General features: G+C 36.1%; 1 protein-coding gene across 11 annotated transcripts in view; it reads left to right on the top strand.

Moving 5' to 3' along the window:
* GALNTL6 (polypeptide N-acetylgalactosaminyltransferase like 6) overlaps window positions 1–20,500 on the top strand; it is a 517,959-nt gene that overhangs the window by 204,923 nt on the left and 292,536 nt on the right. The window contains exons 3-4 of one of the 11 annotated variants that reach the window (XR_014583974.1): window positions 5,001–5,190; window positions 15,351–15,482. The exons of 7 other annotated variants lie outside the window; for them this stretch is intronic. The gene's annotated coding sequence lies outside the window, so the exon portion shown is untranslated. Of the gene's footprint in view, window positions 1–5,000; window positions 5,191–15,350; window positions 15,485–20,500 lie in introns of those variants that run through there. 3 more of the 11 variants (XR_014583971.1, XR_014583972.1, XR_014583973.1) reach the window with 3 other exon arrangements.

The following is a 20,500-nucleotide window of genomic DNA, read 5'->3' as shown; positions in this document are numbered from 1 at the left end:
AATAGTGAAGTCTTTTCAGAATCCAGTTTGTCTGTAAATCTTAGTTTCGTGTGTACTGGGAATGGGCATTTCATAAACATAATTACAGAGAGGTGCTAACTTGGCTACTTGTTCTCTTGCAAGACCAAAAGTTTTTATCCTCGTTTATTCCACAAAATCAAAACTGATGTTCCCGAGTTTAATAGGTGTGCCTTGAAAGGTAAGCATTTAGTTGTTTTAAAGCTAAAGAGTAAAGTCACAGAATAACAGAATTGTAGGGGTTGGAAGGGACCTCAGGAGATCACTGGGTCCAATCCCCCTGCCAAAGCAGGTTCGCTAGAGCAGGTTGCCCAGGTAGGCGTCCAGACTTGAATATCTCCAGAGAAGGAGACTCAACAACCTCCCTGGGCAGCCTGTTCCAGTGCTCCGTCACCACAAGTCATTTGCAAGAAATGCAGAAAGATTGTACTATTTCTGTTTATTTCAAGTGTTCTAGCTCATCTTTTTTGTCTCTAAAATTAGAAATAATCTAGCATCTAAATACTGAAGTGAGTTCATGTTACTTTTGGATTTGTGGGGCTTTGTTGGCACCTCTGACATTCAAATGTGTTTTTATGCTGCTTTCACCAGTAGTTCACATTCTTTTAGCATCATGGCTGTACCTGAGAAGGATGTTGAGACTGGAGTGAATAATGGAGTGGCAAGGCTCTACATGTATAAGCTCCTGATACAGCAAAAACAAAATTAATATTCAAAGGTTCTTGCAGATAAAAAGGCTTCAATAACTTGTACTATTTTTTCAACTTCACTTACACAGAAATTGCTCATGCTATAGATCATTCCAAGATCAGTTTCTTTCAGCTGGGAATATTTGGTGAAGCCCCTTTTGAGGGGGAAACATGCTTGTGTGCTTCCCACCTGACAACAAAGGGCATTACAGATGCCATCGCACTGTATCTGCTTTTTACTGCCACTGTTCTGCCACTGAGGAGGTGAATCTGGTGTCCACATGTGCTCCATATAGTTTTTATTCAACATTCTTTGATAGTTTAGAGATAGTTACAAGATCTTCATTGTAGGGATATGTTGCTTTTACATTTGAGAAGAGCCACCTCCAGATTCGGCAGATGGCTGCCTCTCTTCCAATCTCTTTGTCACTCCTGTGGTCCCTAGCAAGTGATCCCACCAGCTGGGCTTCCTGGCCATCTATTTCCAGAACAGTGGCCCCACAATCCCAGCCTCAGACCGCAACTCAGTGAGAGTTGTGTATAATGGCTAAAAGTTTAGTCTAGCGCACTGATCAAGTCTGTGGTTATCTCGAACCCCTCAAGCCCCATCTCAGGTGTAACAAAGGACTTTTTTGGGGTAACCCCAGTAGGAACCTAATCACCACACAACTGTTCTCCCACTCCTTTCCCCTCATCAGGATGGGGGAGTGTAAAGAAAAGAAAAAAGCAAGAAATCTTATGGGTCAATATACAGTTTAATAAACAAAGGAAAGAGGAATAAAGAAGAAAAAAATAAGAAAAAAAAGAAACCAGTGATGCAAAGGTAATTGCTTACCACCTCTCACAAACAGACTGATGCCCAGCTGATCTCCAAGCAATTGCTACTGTCTCCCAAGCTGCTCTCCCTTCCATTTTATTGCTGAGAGTCATGTTATATGGCATGAAACACAACCCATAACTGACCAAAGGGATGTCTCCTCCCAGCTTCTTGCCTATCCCAAACCTACTTGTTGGGGCAACAGAGTTGGAAAAAGAAAAAGTGTTGAGGCTGTGCAAGCACATAGTCAAAATGTCGGTGAGTGATCAACGCTGTTTTAGTCACGAATTCAAACACAGCATATATAGGCTGCTGCGAAGAAAGTTAACTGCATTCCAGCCAGACCCAATACACGTCAAAATCCTTAGAGAAATCTTTGATATAGCTGAAAGAGAGCTGAGCTCTCCACACTCTTTGTCCAGACACTCCATAAATGATCCTGCTTCTCCAGCTGTATTAGAATAATTGAATATTACTGGAACTGCGTTGTATGGCCTATAATTAAGGCAACAGTCTGGAAGTCTATAAATTTAAGTTTAATTTCCAGTTTTCTCACAGGTATTTCATTTTCTCAGTGACTCAATTTCTTGTCTTGAAAAAAGATAATGCTTTCTAACTCTATCAAGAATGTTGTAGGTTATTGTTCTTTTTACCAGTGGCAAAAACCCAAAGAAGTCTTTGGAGACATAACTCCTTAAAAGTTAATTTGTTTGCTAGCCATATTATTTCTGTACCCTAGTAAAAGTCTGTAAATGAACTTGTGATGTGGGACTGTACTGCTACCTGTTTTGCACATCACAAAAGGTCTAGTAGAATACTCACAGGTTTCTCTGAGATACAGCCCTGATCTTACTGATACTGTTGCACAGATTCACAAAATGGCAAACGGCTCCTACACCTATGCCCAGCTATATTATGTAGTATAGAATATGTACTGTACAGCCGGCATTGAAAGGAAATTGTCCAGTCTGCTTAGATTTTGCTGTCTGACTTCAAACCATATGTCCTTTTGATTTACAAAAGAAAAAGAGGGGGAAAAAAAAAGCATTTCCCCAATTTAAATGGATATGCAGATGAGTTAAAAATTCCCCACTAATAACACTCCAGATAAAGTTGACATGTGAGTGATTCCTTGATCTCCAGAAATGATGATGCAATACTGGCACAAATGGTCACAGTTTAATAAATGATTTCTTGATAGTCAAATGCAAGGTCAGTGAAACAGATAATTCAGGCCATCCCAGATTGGTCATTTTCTTGCAAAGAAGAAATCAGTTGTGGATCTGCAGGTCACTTGGTATGTATTATCTGCCATGAGTGAAGAGCCTGAAGTCCTAGATAGATATGAAAAGAAACTAATTTACGTGATACTGGTGAAAATACTAGTGATTCTGTCAGTATAGATGGAATGCCCAACCTTCTTTAGATAAATTTTATATGAATCATTGCTGAACTATAAATGGATTTTTGTTGAAAAAAGAACATTATGTTGAAATCATCATGATACCTAGTTTCGATGCTTTCCAAACATGGCATCTCAATTTATTTTTTCAAAATAAAATAAGAATTTGGAACTTGATTATTTTAAATGTATGTATAAAATAGCTAACCAATGTCTCTTCCCTCTGTTATTGAAAAAAAGTATGTACCTGGATACACTGCTAGAATAGAATAGAATCGTTCAGTTGGAAGGGACCTTCAAAGATCATCTGCTCCAGCTGCCTTCAGTGCTAACCAGAACTTAAAGCATGTTATTGAGGGTATTATCCAAACGTCTCTTGAGCACAGACAAGCATGGGGCATCAATTTCTTCTCTAGGAAGCCTGTCCCAGTACTTGACCACCCTCACGGTACAGATTTTTTTTTTTTTTTTTCTGATGCTCAGTCTGAACCTCCCCCGGTGCAGCTTTGTGCTGTTCCCCCACGTCCTGTCATCGGTTCCCAGGGAGAGGAGACCGGCACCTCCTCCTCTGCATTCCTTCCTCAGAAAGTTGTAGGGAGCAACGAGGTTGCCTCTCAGCCTCCTTTTCTCCAAACCAGGCTACCCAAACGTCCTCAGCGTTGACTCATAGGGTATGACTTCTGTCCTTTTTCATACTTTTCTCAGATACTTTGATATTGTTGATAATTCTATTTGTGAAATTACAGCCTTTGATATAGCCAAATTTTTCATCCTATATTGTAGATTTTAAAATTTCTAATTCTGTCTGGAATCTTCGTTATTCTTTGACCACTATGATTTTCTGTAGAATGCTTTTATCAGGTTAATTGTATATTTAGTGTATGCTATTGTGTTTAGCCTTGCTTTTTTATTATGAGTTAGAAAAAGCACTGGAACTACTTCTCTATTAGGAATTATTTTGTTGTGTTACTTGCAGCTTCTTTCTCTTAACCTAGTTTTTAATGATGTTTCAATATTTTCAATCTCTTTGAGTGGAAATAAAACTTCCAAGGGAGGTCTAATAACTTTTTTTGGTTAATTTTGATATGTGAATGCAAGAAATCAATAGAGAGAATGTAGTGGAAGGTTGCAGAAGCAGCTAATTGCTATACTGTTAGTAGAAAAGGGAAGATAGCCAATTAGTTCCAGTTATCCAAGTCCTGATTTACTCAAAGGCAGAAGGGAATGTTTAATGACTTTTATTAAATATACTGCTCATCAGTACAGAATGGACATAGTGAAATCAAAGATATTTTATTCAGTCATCCCAATCACTTCCATTTTTCTCTGAATATTATTCTTTCATTACTTCAAAACTAGTGATTGAAATATAGAAAAAGGAATCTGAAAGTTTACCTTTAAAAAGAAAAATCTTGATGTGATTGTCATAGGTACGTCAGGAAAAAAGAAAAGAAAAAAAAAGGTTGTTTCCATTTTCTGAAGCAACCCATTAAGTCAATCAGATACTACAATGGAGGGGGAGGGAACAGAGTAAGCTAATCAGAGAAACCGACTTTATTAGAGCAGACGTCATGCCATCTTTCTGACAAGAAACCAGCGTTTAAACTAAGCGCTGTTTCTATTAATTTGTTTTCCTCTGGGAATACAACTGATGACATGCCTTGATGAAAAATATGCTTAATTTACATTAAAATTTTAAAAACTGTAAACAAATGCAAATCTTCCATCTTTTTTTTTTTTTGTGGCAAGTGGTAAACATTGTCTCACGTACATCTGAAAGTATTCTTGCACTGAAGTTAGCATTGTGAGTGCACCCTATGTAAATACAACTTGTGTTAATGACCTGGGTAGCTATTGGTATGTGTGTTAGTCCAGGTACAGCAACAATGATGGTATCAGGGTAGTGCAAGGCTGCCTGGATCTCTAGATAGAACAGAATTCCTGTATGCTGAAGACCATGGTATTACTGTTTATTGACTGGGCAGGTTTCTTTGCTTCGTAAGAGATTTCCCTAGTTCCCTCTTGTTGTCTGGGAAGAACTCTGAGAACATGTCTGTCAATATCTTCACTTCAGGAGCATGACAGCTGGTGTGGTGCCAATGACCACTGATTTTCCAGGCTTTCTGAACAGAAGTCTGAGATGCCCTGAATGCTCCTAAGAAGTATGAGATTCACAAGAGAGAGCCATGAACACCTAAGGCAGTAATTCAGAAGCATCCATGAGAAGAAATTCTGTTGATTCCACTGCTGTCTTTGTACCCTGGGTAAGACTAAGAGTCCTAGAGAATCTGTCAATGTCATTGTTACTTCATTTCTAAAAGTTATTATGCCTATTTCCATCAAGAAATTCTTTACTGTGTGTGCTCATCAATTACAAGTAATAGCATTAATGATGAATTACAGCCCTTCTCAGATAAGAGGAACAATTCAAATGCACAATTCTAGGGCTTTTAGAGAAGTATAGATTGAACATTTATATTTGAATATGGTGCTATTTCTGATCATGAAAAGCTATTTCTAAGTACGACTGATAGCTTTTCCATTGTTAAATACTGCAAAAGGGGAGCTGGCAGAATGGAAAAATGGAAACTTTTCAGCAGAACAGAACCAATGGGAAAACAACAACAAAAAAGATTGGATTTCTGAATAATTGTTGATCAATTCTATTTGTGAAATTAATAGCCTATAAAGAGACATGGAAAGATGGCATACCAAAAGTTCCTTAGTGTTTTTTTTTGCTTTCAGTTTGTTTCACATTGTTAGGGAAAGAAAATATTTCAAAAGGCTGTTCGTTAAATACTTTGTTTTTTTCCTTTATATGATGTCTTGGAGATATTTTGGACTCCTTGAATGTGTTTGCTGAAATGATTGTGATATTTGATGGCCATTGAAAATTCACTATAATTGAAGCAAATTTGGGAAATAATGGTAACTTCTAGGGACCTGTGTTTAGAGCTCTAAACATAAATTAAAAAAAAAAATAATCTTTGTCTTCAAAAGAAATGGGTTAAGGAATTGATAAAGTGACTTCTAAGATTTGGCTGTCAATACTTTTATGTTTGACTGTTGCGTTGTATTGCTCCTGTCTGCTAATAAATTCTCAAAGGAAAAAACTTCTGCAGTGGGCTGTATCACCCAATGGTTATCCCAACAATTATTGAGCCATTTGCACAGTCTGTCTTTCTCCTTTTTATTTATCTAAATAGCATGTGGGAGACTTAGGTGGAGGGAAGGAATGAAAGTTATAATTCTTCCCCATACTCAATATCATCTTTACTTTTCTGCTTCTTCAAAATGTTATCTTGGACAGGAGGAGTTTTAAGCCCCTTGACCTTAACATGCCTCAGCGCAGGGATTCATACAGATTAGTTCATCAGAGATGTATTAAAATATGTATTATTAAAATATCTGTATTATTAAAATACCAAATGATTGTTGCTTACCTAGAACCATGCAGGCAGCACAGACAGATAGCAACTGTCCTTCCATGCATACACAGGTTAATCTTATTGTAAACCAGTATATCTCAGACTAAAGATTCTTGGTTATTTTCATATATTCAGAAGCTGGAGCTTAGAAACAAACCAAAACTAAACAAAGATACTGTAAACAAACTAAACAAGAACATGAAAAATAAATGAATTGTATATTTTTGTGATGAAAATAGAAATACTCCGTTTCTAATACTTTATATTTCTGGGCTTTACTGTTCAAAGGAGGCAAAAGAGTCAAGAATGTTTTGTGTACACAAGTATAAAGTAGTGAACACCTGAGATTTGACTTCTGTGTGACCTAAAGAAATGGTGCACTGGTGATTTTATTTTTTTCCCATCACTTCTGATCTTAGTTCTTCAGAATGAAGTGTGATAGAATAATTTCCCCAGACTTCTGTGGTTAGTCTTTATTGTTCTGAACAGTGCCTGTTCTTAGGTTTAGAAGAACTTTTCAAAGCAAAGCTTAGTGCCAGAGTGACTCTAGAAGTTTTTAGGCAACATCATACTGGGGAATTACATAAAATAGGGAATTGCATTTAATGTTGCTATAGGTTATGAAAAAAATAGTTCTGTGATACTTACGCAAAGAACAATAATCAAAGAGGGGGAGGGGGTAGTATATACTAAAATACTGATTTACTTATCCTGTTTTTCAGATGGGATTATACATTTGGAACTCTGTCAACACTGTATATTAACTAAATTTACTAAATGTAATTTAGGTTTCTGATCTTGCAATCCCTTTAGAAAGATTTGAGAACTTGCAATATAATTGGAACTGCAGTGTTAGCCAAGGTCCGATAAGTAGTCATAACCTAGTTGTTCATAGCATTAATCATGAATATGCTTCCTGTAGTTTACAACGTATTGTTTCATAAAAGGCAAAAATGTTCATCGGTTTATCTTAATGCAAGTCTGACATGATTAAAAAATTCTGAAATGTAATGTTAATCATTGCTTGTCAAGGAAATGGCATACGAAGGGTATATAATAAGAAAGAGATGGTTACAATCTACCGTATTTACATAAAGTGTTTCACGTACTAAAAAAAATATTGCACTGTAAAATATAAAGCACTGTCAACTATGATCTGATTCTAACACTCAAGCTTAATGGTCTGGATGTCCTCCTGAAAACAATTTGAAGCCAGGTGCCAAGCATAAATAAATCTGTTATGCTCTCAAATATTGGTTTGGAAAGAGATATTTGAAATACTTACAGCAATGCCTTCTCCGAAAGTTTAAACCTTGATGTGTAGAAAATACAGGGTTATTTTGTTTGATTTTTCACAGATGCTGAAGTTTTTTTCCTGGATGACAACAAACTTGCTTCCTCAGATTGTGAAATAATATTTCACTGTATTAGTTAAGTGGTGATTTGGGATTTAATACATACCTCCTCAGGATCTCACATTACCACTTCATAATAAATGGCTACAGAATCCAGAAGAGTAACTGTGACTGTATAACATTTGTTTGTGTTGGAAAATTGTGCCTGTGATAAAACCAACTCTCGCCACTTAAATCTATATATTAAAGGGAGTTCATGTATGGCTGTAAGTCAGAGTCAAGGTTCCTTTTAAGAGTTGTTTCTGGAAAGCACAATGACTCAGTGGTCCCAGTAAAAGAAACAAATATTTGAGGCATTTCTAGTGGTTGAAATTAGCTAGATGCTTCCCCAGTTCTTCCCCAGCCCCATCCACACCCCCACACCCTCCTTTGAAAACTCATTACCACTGGAACGTAATTGGTAGGCTAATTTGTAAGAACTACCAGTGTACCCTTCTGTACTGGACATTGGCACGTTGATTTTTACCATGACAGGCAGAAAGAAAGTAATATTTCCAGTAACTCAGCAAGAGATGTCTATGTATACACTATAAACCAATGATACATTTTCTAGCTTGAAACTAGTGTGTAAATTTCAGAAAGTGCTCTTAAAAAATTTTGGAAGGTGCTCATCTTTCCTCTTTTCCTTTTCCCCATGTATTTGCATGTTGGTCTCAGTGCGTGCACAATTTAAAACAAAAAAAGAAACAACCAAACCAAAGCAAAATAAAAGAAAACACCAAGAAACAGATGCTGACTGCCAATTAACTTATGATAGTCCTAAGGTTATTATTACCCCTTCTGTACAGCAGTAAAGATCTGTCAGTCAATACATCAGTATTAGTGATGAAGTTGTGATGCTGGTGAATGTATTTAATGTATAACGTTTAATACTTGGTAGTTGAAAAGAGTGGCTGCCTGCAAGTACAAAGAGAAAAAGAAATGAACACACAACAGAGGGTCTTCTAGAATAGATTTATCTTTGTGTGGAAAGAGAAGGAAGGGAGAGCTCTATAGACCATCTAAATTGAGTTGACTTGTGATGTGTGTGAAAATTATCAAGTTTGTCAGTTCAGAGCAATTATAGCTTGGCTCAGTGGCACAAAGAAACATTGCTTTCTTTTGTATTTCAGTTTCCAGTTGTTACTTGTTTTGCTCTGAAAGTCCCAATTCAATGAAGGGCAAAATGCATCATCACTAAACTGTGGCAAAAGCACTGTAACAAGTACTTGGCAGCAATTATAGCATATCAACACCATACTTTTCAATTCAGAAGCAATGACAAAAGATGAATTTCCTTTACTACTTTTGTATCATCTTTTAAGTTTGAAACATAGAGTAAGGTGCTGTCAACCAGCTTTAAAGACTCTTTCATTTAAAGATTTAAGGAATCTTGGACATGAATCCATGTCAAAAGACCCGTAAGAGGAGCTTTTTTCCCCTCTAATGTACGTAATGCTGGAGGGAACTGGTTATCAGCATAGTATGATGGTGCCACATATTTATTACCTGCACATTCCTCAGTAACCTTATGTGTTACAGACTTTATCATCTAGAATAATCATGATGATAATCACAAGAACACCTTTCCAAAGAAACTAGAAAGCTGTTTACACTCTCAAATTCACCAGTTGTTTACCTTACTGTTGCATTGTTAAGGCTCTTCGAAGATCTTCGAAGATGATGAATAATGTATTGCTTTACAGTACTATCTATGTGCTCATATTTGACTTGATGTTGTAAGACTATTTTTCATGTATTGAAAATACAACTTGGCAGGTCACACAGCATATTTCAGCACAATTTCAGAGTGTATTTTAGCCTTTTGGCCTTCAAAAGGCCAGCAAGAGGTTTGAATTTAATAGTCATTGCTAATAATAATAATAATAAAATTCATGGCATCATCACTATTTTTAAAACATGGAGTCAATCTTGCTTTTGCTATTTGTCAGCTATTTTACTCTTAAAAGAGGTCTATCCTTTCATGTTTTTAAATGATGGTTAAGTAATTTCAGGTTACCCAGGCTGTTGCTTGTATTTTACATGCTAATTATTTGGATAATAATTATAATAATATTGAATAATAATTCTAATTTGGGTAATAATAAGAACGTGTTTTGGAAACCAGTCTATGTCTGTGAGGCTGCTGATACTTCCAGTTGCTCCTTGCATTGTTGTTCCACAGCAGCCTACAAAAGGTGAGACTGATCCTGAAGCACAGTGAGCTTCATACACAGTGAGTGTATAAATCAGGGAAGGAGTATTCTTTGGAGGGTAAGATGGCAGATGCCTTTTAGTGCTGGTTCCCTTGTCCTCCCAGGTCTGCTTTCCTGCCTTCAAGGGCAGGAATGCAATTCTGGTTATTGGATACTTTGAGTCACTCTCCAGGGATTTTTAGTTGAGAGACTAATCTAATTGTAATATTGTCATCCAAAAAAAGACTCTAAATAGATAACATATTAGTTTATTTGCTTTTCTATATATTTTTGTTCCCAGCTTTTACTGAAGCAGTTATACTGGGAAGAAATCCAAACTTCACATGCTTCAGAAAAAAGAGTGAAAGCTTTAAGGTGTTAAAGTTCTAGAGGGTTGACATCTTAATTAGCTGTTATTAATCAGTAAGTAAAACTAGTTACTAACATACTGCCACTTAAGTATGGCATTTAAATGACCTTTTCCCCAGCTTATACAACAATCAACTTCTTTGAAGTTTTTAATAAGCTGTGATACAGATAATCTTTTCATCTGCGCATTTATTTATTTATTTATTTATTTTCTTCCAAGGATTCTAATGTTTTACCTGGAAGTTAGGAGTCCTTGAGTACTTTTTGGAAATGTCATATGCTCAAGTAACAACACTTTTTCAGTGTGTATCTGTTTCATATGGTATATGATAACTACACGTCTCAAAAATGCTAATCAGGAAATTCATAAAAGGATGGATTCTTGGCTACAGTTTTAGCCTACTGGTGAGGCTCAGTTTAGACCTATCATTTTAGGGAAGTTTAGTCTCATAGCTGTAAAAACTAAATTCAGGAGCTAAATCCCTGTTTTGAGAAGGCCCTTTAATAAGAAACTTTGAGGGCAACTGTCTCACTGAAGGCCTTGATAAAGAACAGTTAATGTTTTCAGATATTTTTTAGTCAACTGATACAAACAAATGGGAGAAGAGAGAAGGAAAGGAATTGATCGGGAGGTTTCTCATTGCTTAGTGTACAACCAGGATGTAATGTGTAGGGATCTTTCAATTCATTTATTTATTTTTAGAACAAACTCCTACAGGCATTAAAATCCTATTGAAGGATAGGTTCTTTCAATAACCTTAAGTGTATTTCATGCATTTTCACAGGCCATCAGGATGATAAATGCATTGTAAAGTAAGTGAGCTCATTACTAATGATTTCTGTCAGCTTCAAGTCTGACTTTAGCAAAAGCATCATGGATTTTGGAAAACGTATTCTGAAAATATATTGAAAACAAAAAAATAAAGACTCAGTAATAAGAATGAGTTTATCTTGGTATGTCAAAAATTGAAAACATTTTAAAATGCCAAATTTAATCTTATATAAAGAATCTTCCTCAACGTCAACAAGTCTTGATCTGGTCTAAATCCTCTGTTATTTCTCTCAACTGCAGCTAAACAAATGATGTTTTGAACGATTTTAAAAGTTAAGTTCGCTACCTGGGAAAGTAGGAAATGATTTCTCTATCATTTCTTAAATTCATAGAATCATAGAATGGTTTGGGTTGGAAGGGATGGTTTTCAGAAAAGGAATGTAACTGATGAATCAAAAGAAGACATGGAAAGGAGAAAAAAGCATTGAGATACAAAGTGTTACTTTAGGTCTCGTAGGAAAAAAAAAAAAAAAAAGTACTATAAGTAAAGCATAAAGACTTAGGTAGACCAAAGCCAAGAACATGTGATAGCTTGAGTTTCAGTTGTTTATCTGCTGTAACTGCACCTTGCTAAATCTTGGCATGTTGATTCAGTTCCTTGAGATCACACAGCATGTCTTGAGGTTAATTCTCATATATCTGAATTTTGAGGAAGTGGTTTGTTTATTAAACTAGGTAATTACTTGTATACTCCGTGTCAACCTCATAAACTAATGATTATCTGAGAACAATGGCACTGAATTTTATAATGTTGTAGGTCCATGTGGAGTTGAATATGAGGTAAAACATATACATACTACATGAGGAAGTTACTGTCATGGCCCTGAGTTTGCAAACTCCCTTTGCTTAAAAGTCCTCTTCTCAGCTTTACAGAAGGAGGAAGGATGTCCTTGTTAGTGAGTCACTGCATTGGGAATCAACTGGCTTAGTTCTTGTTCCTGAGCCTGCCTTAGACTTTAATTATGAGTGTTTGTTATCTCCATCGGTAAGAATGGCTATAGGCTTGCTGTGGGGATTTTACATGCTAAATCTATGGATTCTTTCTCTGTAGGATGCACACCATGGGGTAGTGCTTCTGTTGCACACTGTAGACTCATGCATAGTTAAATTCCTTTTTCCAGGCTGTTCCATCTTATTTATGCAACAGCTGCAAACCCAGCTCTGAGAGCTAGTTTAGGTTGATTTATGAAAAGAAAAAAGAAAATAAAATATTAAAGAATTCCTACTAACAGAGTTGCTCCATGGCACACCCTGTTACTTTCCTGTGATGGAATACATTAAACAGCACGTGCTTATAATATGTCTTAGAATTAAGAAACAAAAGGGTGAGAGAAAAGTCTTGTGTTATTTACAGCTGTTCAAAGCCTTTAATTTTATATTTCTGGGCCTCCTAAAACCATACCTGTGCAACTGTAATTTTGCATTAACTTCGAGGAGCTGCTCAGTTCTTTTATATACTATGGTAGTAACAGTTTAGTTTGAGCTTTTCCAAGAGATCAGCTTGGACACTTGCATTAATTATAGAAAACTTGTCAGCACTAGAGACTATTAGAATGCTATTTTTGAGACAGTTTTGTGTGAATTAATTTATTGCAACACTGAAACAAACACCTTACCACTATCAGTAGTATTTCTTCAGGTTACATAGTAATTCCTTTTTACCCTAGCAGGTCATTCAGTTGCTAAACCAAATTTGTGAAGCCTTTTTTGTGGTTGAGCTGTTTCTCTCACATGCTTGCTCATTCAATGTTTACAAGGTTTGGCTCTGATTAATGGTCTACAACCAGTCTGTTCTAACGTTAAATGAAAAAAGCATTCCAGTGGCTGTGGCATTTGGTGATAAGTAGACTAAATAGAAGATGTACTGTGCATCCCTTGGCTACAGGGTTGTGATTAGATCCAGCTCAGCCTGCAGAATGTTGCTGAGGGTATTGCTGCCCTGCTGTAGTGATAGAGCAACTCATATCAAAACAGTATGTGTTGCTGCTTATCTTGCATTGTACACAGCAGCTTTCTAAATACACTGGGCATATGAAATGGTGTGCTTCCCTCCCCCCCCCCCCCTTCATTTTCTTAAATCTAGACTTACTGAAGTGGGAAATGGGGTAGAATGAGTCTTTGTGCTTGCCAAGCCATTGTAGTACTTGAAGCAAGTGTTAAAATTGATAGATTTTCTAAGATATTTTTATTTATTTTTGTGAAATATTTTTTCAAATCTTCAGACAACTTCCTTTTCAGAGTTCATATACAGTCACCCTTTTGCTGAAACAGAACAATGCCACAGATAACCTCATGATATGTTTTGAAGCAATCTCTTCCTCCCCACAGACTGTATTTGTGCTCTGCAAAGCATATGTTGGAACTTCAGAGGCTATATTTTTAGTGTTTCAAAAGGATTAAAAAGGCAAGGGATATACTACCCTAAGAAAACATAGGCTATAAGATTTAGGAATTAATTAATGACTGAGAAAGTGCACATATTTAAGATAAAGCACACTGTCTGGATGTAAGTAGCAAAAGTAAAATGAGTAATGTAAAAGTTATCATGAACACAGATGTGGTTTTTTTCCAATTGTTGGCTGTATAACCCACCTTTTCTGCTACCGTGCAACTGCTAGCAGCAAGTGCCAGGCTGAAATTTGTAGCAATATCCATTTAAGTGTTGGGAAGAAGCAGCAAAGTGGTATCCAGTAAAGATACCTGGTATCCGGTAAAGATACCTTTCAGCTTTTAGGAAGAGCACACAGAGCACTGCCATGCCCCTAGCATATACGGAATACTGTTAATCCATTTCTTCCACTTCATGGCTTCTTAAAATCTCATGCCATTTTTTAAATTGAATTCTGGCCCAGAAGTTACAATCTTAGATTAACATGAAGAGATGACTGAGGTCTAGTCTATGAAAATCTGGAAGTTATGTCCACTGCAGTTAAAAACCTGTATTTTTTTATTTCACTTGTATATGCATTTCTTTTAACAGAAATGCTTCTCAAACATAGTAAGACTGCGTATGTAAAATAAGTTCATTTCAGAGGTTCCCATTCATCCGTCTAATCTCCTCTTCTTTCCAGGAAATGTTCTTATTTTGTCTAGCTCTTACCAAGTATGGAATTTCGTTTTGTTAATGAATGGGGGAATGCATCAGCACCGTAAATATATATCACATTTCTCTGTTAGCAACAGGTTCCCTTCATTGTTACCTCATGCTAGCCATAAACAAACAATACTCTAAAGATCCAACTACGCTACTGTATGAATGTACCTTTCAAAATTTTAGGGAGCATATTCATCTCTCCTCTCTGTGTTTTTGGCTTTATTTTTTTCCCAGTTGTAGGTGTGAGCAGGCAGTCAATATCAAAATTTAAAGCTATATCTTTTTCTTCCAACCTATGCTATTTGTATAGGGACAGTCCTGAAGAGGAGGCAATTTAGTTCTTATTTCTCATGCCAACCATCATGTTACTGTAGCAGCAATTCTGTAACCCCAAGGCCTCATGTTTACTCCCAGTAACATTTCGATACCGCTTACTGAAGACAGTGTGATCCTTGAAAAGAAATCTTGTATATGCTACTGCTACTGGCATCTGAAGGATAATAAAGTAGTAGGAAATTGAATGCTTTCTTCCAGAAAACTGGAGTGAATTTTGGACTGTTTGCTTTCTGTAGTGGTTTGATCTTGAAACAGTAATAAATAAATTTTGTTATATATTTATAAATGAATGATTTATTCTTGCTTAAAAAATGCATTGTTCGGGATTTAGTTGCCAGGGTTTTTATTTTTCCGAATTGCATAAGTAAGATTTGATTACAGCTGTGTCAGTAATACTAAGGAACAGCCTTTTATATTGCTTCAGACTTTGACAGAGTTATATAATAAATTATTTAAAGTATTGTAAATGGTTTTCCATTGGTTTCCAATGGTTTTCCAAGTTGTTACCAGATAGAGTAGCAAAAAAATATAACAGGCATTTTTGATCACATTTTCATTGATATAGAATCAATTAAATTGCTTTCCTATAAATCAGACTCATAAAGTGATACAACTAGTGGGACACTCTGAGAAGTTTGGGAAAAGTAGAAGATGTGATAAATGTATTTCAGTTTCTACTACAAGTTTTGTTGATTCTGAGGAGAGAAAAAAAAAAAAAACAGGGGAAAAAAAACACGTAATTCCAGCAACTTATCCCCTTCTTTTACATCTTACAGAGTTCACGGAAATTTAAGATTGGAATCAACCTCACTAGATGGCCAAAGTTGTATTGATCATCTCTCTGAGGCACAGCATCATTCTTTTCTTCACCATTTGTGGCTTCCACTGTTCACGGGCCTGCCTATCCCATTATTTCACTACTTTTATGGTTAGAAAAATTTCCTTATTTTCTATCTGAAAAGCTGTAACATGTGTGTGTATATATATATATATATTTTTTTTTTTTGGTACTTGGATAGTCCCATTTGATGTGCAGGCCTCAGTTTCACATGAGCCAAGTGCAATTTTCATGTTCTTACTCTCTAGTCAGCAAAGAATTTCCTTTGCATTTCTTGACCTAAAATCTCCATGCTTTTTACTGGAAATGAACATTGACATGTAAAACCATAAAAGGCATTTGTTCATAGCAAGCAGAACCTTCCTTAGCATGAAAGATGAAAGTCATTTGACCAAGTAGCTTCCCCCTTTTTTTCCATGAACTAGTATGTACTAGACATGACTCTTGAACCACGTGTGTATAGTTCACCCACATGTCTTTCAAAGGTTTCAAAATGTAAAATTTGCAGATGGGATGAGAATGCCACCAAGTGTAGATATTCTAGGAGAAACCAAGACATTTACTGTCAAAAAAAAAAAAAAGAAATCCTACTTTGTGCATTTATGAAGTCACCTCTTTGTTCAAGATAATTTAACCATTATTTTAGTAGATGTGCTGTACGTCTTGCCCCTATCTGTGAGGATGAATGATACAGAGAAGCCTTTGAAATAAAGACTATTTCTTAGTCTTCAAATGGGAATTCACTTCCCCCCCCCCAAAAAAAAAACAGAATATGGTGGCAGTCTGAATTCAGAATGGACACTTTGTTATACTTATCAGTTTAAATAGTATGAAATCCATCTCCACAGCAGAAAACAGAAAACTTGAAAAATAGAAAATAGAAAACTTGTATACAGCTGTGCTATTGAAGTGCATACTTAAACAGAATTTTGACTCATTTGTTTTTCTATGCAGAGGCCTTTTCCAAAGTCGAATTAAACAACTACAACAACCACCACAAAAACATTAGGGAAATACAGGGGTGATGTAAAAAATAGTACAAATTACTTTAAACAGTTTTTGCCCTCTGACTTCCATTGGCCACTTACACTGTGACTCCTATATCAGGGAGCATAAAAGGCTGTTGAGGAGAAGTTAACATGGCAGGAAGGTGAAAGATGATGCCTAACTCAATGTAGGTTTTTTTTCACCTAATAGTCTTTATTTCCCCTTTTACTACATCTAATTTTATTTTTTTGAAGCTGCTGTGTAACTGCATTCATTTTGAATGTGTTTTTCTCTCTGCTAAGAAATGTAATCACTAACCTCCCAATCCCCCTGGGACTTCAATTTTGTATTGAAACATTGATTTAGTATAAGATGAGAGCTTTTCTCCCCATGGGAATATTCAGAAGAGAGAATGGGCTCTGAGATTACATGTGAGGTGCACAGACAACATTGTAATAGATTCTGGATGGAATATTTAGGGGTATTAAAATGTGTAATGTATTTTAGAAAATAGCAAATTTATCTGTCATTACAGGATACACTGTAACCAAGCTTACTTATTTTTAAGTTCATTTATTAAAATAAACTTATTTAGTCAAGCATTTAGCACATGGAGAATTCCCATTCCTAATTACAGATGTTATGTTTGGACATGCTTAATGCTTAAATATTTTTGTGAATTATAGCCTTGACTTGGTGTGACTGTGAAGCCTTGCCTGAGTGAACTGCCAGCAGTGGGTATAAACAGTAAAAAATTCAGATTTTTACATAGTTCTTCCCCCAAGAAACTGAGTGGGTTCTGTTCTTTATCCACTTGTTTTCCTGTGTTAAAAAATAAAAATAAAAATAGAAACCAGAACCTATGTTTTGTTGTTGTTTATAATTTTATCAAGCAGCATCCCCTATCCACTACATGTGGAAGCTCTGCAGAACTCTTTTGTTGCGTGCTCAAATTGATTTACAGCTGATATATTTTGCCAACAATACCACTGTTCTGTTTATAATTATCGTGCCTGGCAACTGTACGGATGTGGCTGATCCAGAGACATTATTCTGCTATTATACATTTGTACTGAGTATACAGAATGTTTCTGAGTTTCTTGTCTCACCCTAATCTTCTCTTCATGCCACCTGCTGTTCAAGAAGGGTTGTTCTCCTGCTGCTGCATCTGTATTTAATATAAGTAGAAGATGCCTTAACTGAGGTTTCCCTAAACTCTCAGTTATCGAAAGCTATCAAGCATTAAACTTAAAATTCATTAGGGCTAGGTATAGGGTGTATTATTTTCTTGAGGATATTAACATCCTCGAGTGAAGCTAAAAAAAAACAAAACAAACCAACCAAGCAACCAAACAAAAAACCTTACATGGTGTCTGATATTTGACCGAGTCTATAGTCTTGATGTCTATACTATCTTACTTTAACATTTGTTTCTTTGAATGTTATTGGGTAAGCATTTTCAGGTGGTGTATTAAAACTTTTACAATAACATAATTGATGTAGAAATGTCAACTCCAAAACTAACATGGTATTTTTAAAAAATCTGGCATACTTTCAAAATGTTGCCTACAGGGAATACTGAGCTAAAAGTTAAAATCAAGGTGTAAGAACCCTGTAATCAATAAGATTAGACAGCACTGTATAAATTAAAAAATACTGTTAGGGTTTTTCTTTTGCCCCACAACGGAGCATGCCGGGGGGAGTTTGGGGCCCAGGTTGAGCACACACATCATTCTGGTTCATTGATTCTTCTACTATTTCCCCCACCTTGAAAAATCAAAATCTGAGTAAGTGAACAAAAAGTTCTGTTTGTCCTTTGTTTTTGGGATTATTTACGCTGTAAGTGTAAACCAGCCTCAGACACGGTCAGAGTTGGGTTGCTTTGATCCATCACATCTGGGTCAGCCCCCTTTTAAGCCCACAGAGGCCAAAAATGTCCCTGTTGGGATTCTTGCTCTCGCTATTGCCTACATAGTACATTCTAGTCCTGATATCCTTACAGAATTGCTACTTTGCCCTCAGGCAGAACAAACAGTGTAAGAGGGCTCATCTCTGTCTGTTGAAGGGTTTGAAGTACCCTTCTGTAGCCAGTAACGGGACAGCCTCTCCACACTCTTTTCGCCAGAATGCTACTCTTCATGTGTTATGAATTTTCTCTGTTCACTCTGGCATTTTATGTAGACTTTTGGATAGTCCAGCTCCAAACCAGTATGCACTGAACGCAACTGCCTTGAGTAATCTAGGAAGACAAGTTGGTAACAGAAGAAGAGAGTTTTAATATGCTTACCACAATTTTTAATGCTGAGGAGACTCATATGTGGCGATTTACTGTACAAAGGAACCCTTCGGGTCTGTAAAAGTTCTCCAAAAATTGTACTTATTTCTTTTATTATTATTATTATTCAATTTCTAAGCTAATTCTTTCTCTTCTTCCCAGGCCACTCATAAGAAATGGCCTTTTTTTTTTAACCTGAACTCTTCTAGAGAAATTAATGAACTGCTTTCTAGCTGGAGCTGGTGGGTGTCAGGAGCAGCTACAGGGTGAAAGAGCAAGCAAACAAGAAAGCTTAGAGAAATACCCATTGGTTTCTTAAAAAACCACAAGCTTCTGTTAATGGTCTAGGGTGTGTATTTTAATGTAGTGTTAGGAAATAGTCACACTTCACAACTTCTAATGCATGTTGTGACCCAACTTTTGCACGTGTACCAACTGGTATACGTGCTAAAGCAATCTATATATTGCAGTGGGCCAAACAATTATGCAGCATGGTATGAGAAAACCCCACTTGTTCCTGAGTTGCTCCAGATCAAAAACAATGATATCCTTTTGATTTATGTGATTTTTGTGCACAGTGATAGTACTTCATACTCAGTGAGGAAGACTTCTCTTTAAAATTACTTGTCTTCAGTTTTAGTAGTAGGAGACGATGAAGAAATGGCAGTACTAGGAAAAACACTCCTTTCTTGAACAGTGAAATAGAATCCTTTAAGAAAATCAAAGCAAAGTGAAGAAACCACTTGTCTTGACACAGAGTGAATAGCAAGAATATACAAGGAATTATATCTTTAAAAACATCTGTTGGCAATAGTGTGTCTTATGTAAGTTATTTATTCTAGAATTTCTATTATACTAGTGATTAGATGGATAAATCTTTTATTAAAAGCAAATTCAAATGGTTACCTTTGGTCTACTTAGAATATGTTATTCTAAGCTTATTGTTATTGTATTACAGAGAAGATTTGATATAATTGTACTATGGAATTTTAAGTAGCATTGTGAATCCTCAGCTTGTTTCAATATTGTAGTTGCACACCACATTTAGTATGAAACTGTAAAGATTCACATCTTAGTTTGAGGTTTTGTATTCTGTTAGTTTTAGGGTGTGATAATGTGCATCTCAGGGATGTTTGAAAATAAAAATGACAAAATGAAATTGCATAAGCAAAGAGATTTCAGAATGCAAACTAACTTTTTTTCCTTTGTAAGTAACAGTAATTATTTTCATTAAGAATTAAAGTGGAGTTGTAATTATATGCACAAAATTTGGGATAGAAAGTGAATACTTTATCTGCAAAAATTTTCTGAAATTGTGTGACTACACTATCTTTAATTATACATTCCGTGTTTTAAACTTTTGCATGTGTACAATATGAAATACTTAGACCATTGACAGAGGTTCATAGGCTTTGAGGATACTACTGAATATTTCTCAGCTTTCTGATGCTTTCCTCTTCATCCCCTCCGCAGCTGCTCCTGATTAGCTGAGGATCAGGTGGCTTTGGTCACTAATCAAATCCAGCTGGGAAGTTGATTAATTTCCTTAAAAGAGCTCAGGTGAAAGGAGGTATTTTCTTATGAGTGGGCCTGGTGGGAGAGGAGCAGAGAGGTTATAAGCTGATCAGTTAGACTAGAGGAAAGTGTATCTTCTTGAGAACACGAGTAGGTGTGAGAGACTTAAGAACTTTGAAGGGCTCATCCTCTGTAAGAATGAGGAGGATAAAAATAGTTGCAAAGAAGTGAAGACTTTTGTGTTTTGATTTTTCTTTGAAGTGTTTTTTGTTTGTTCTCTGCTCTGTGACCAGTGGAGGTGTAGTTGTCTG

Source organism: Anser anser (genome assembly GCF_964211835.1).
Source record: "Anser anser genome assembly, chromosome: 4".
Lineage (NCBI taxonomy): Eukaryota > Metazoa > Chordata > Aves > Anseriformes > Anatidae > Anser > Anser anser.
The sequence above is the reverse complement of the archived record's forward strand: the minus strand, read 5'-3'. Positions and strand labels throughout refer to the sequence as shown.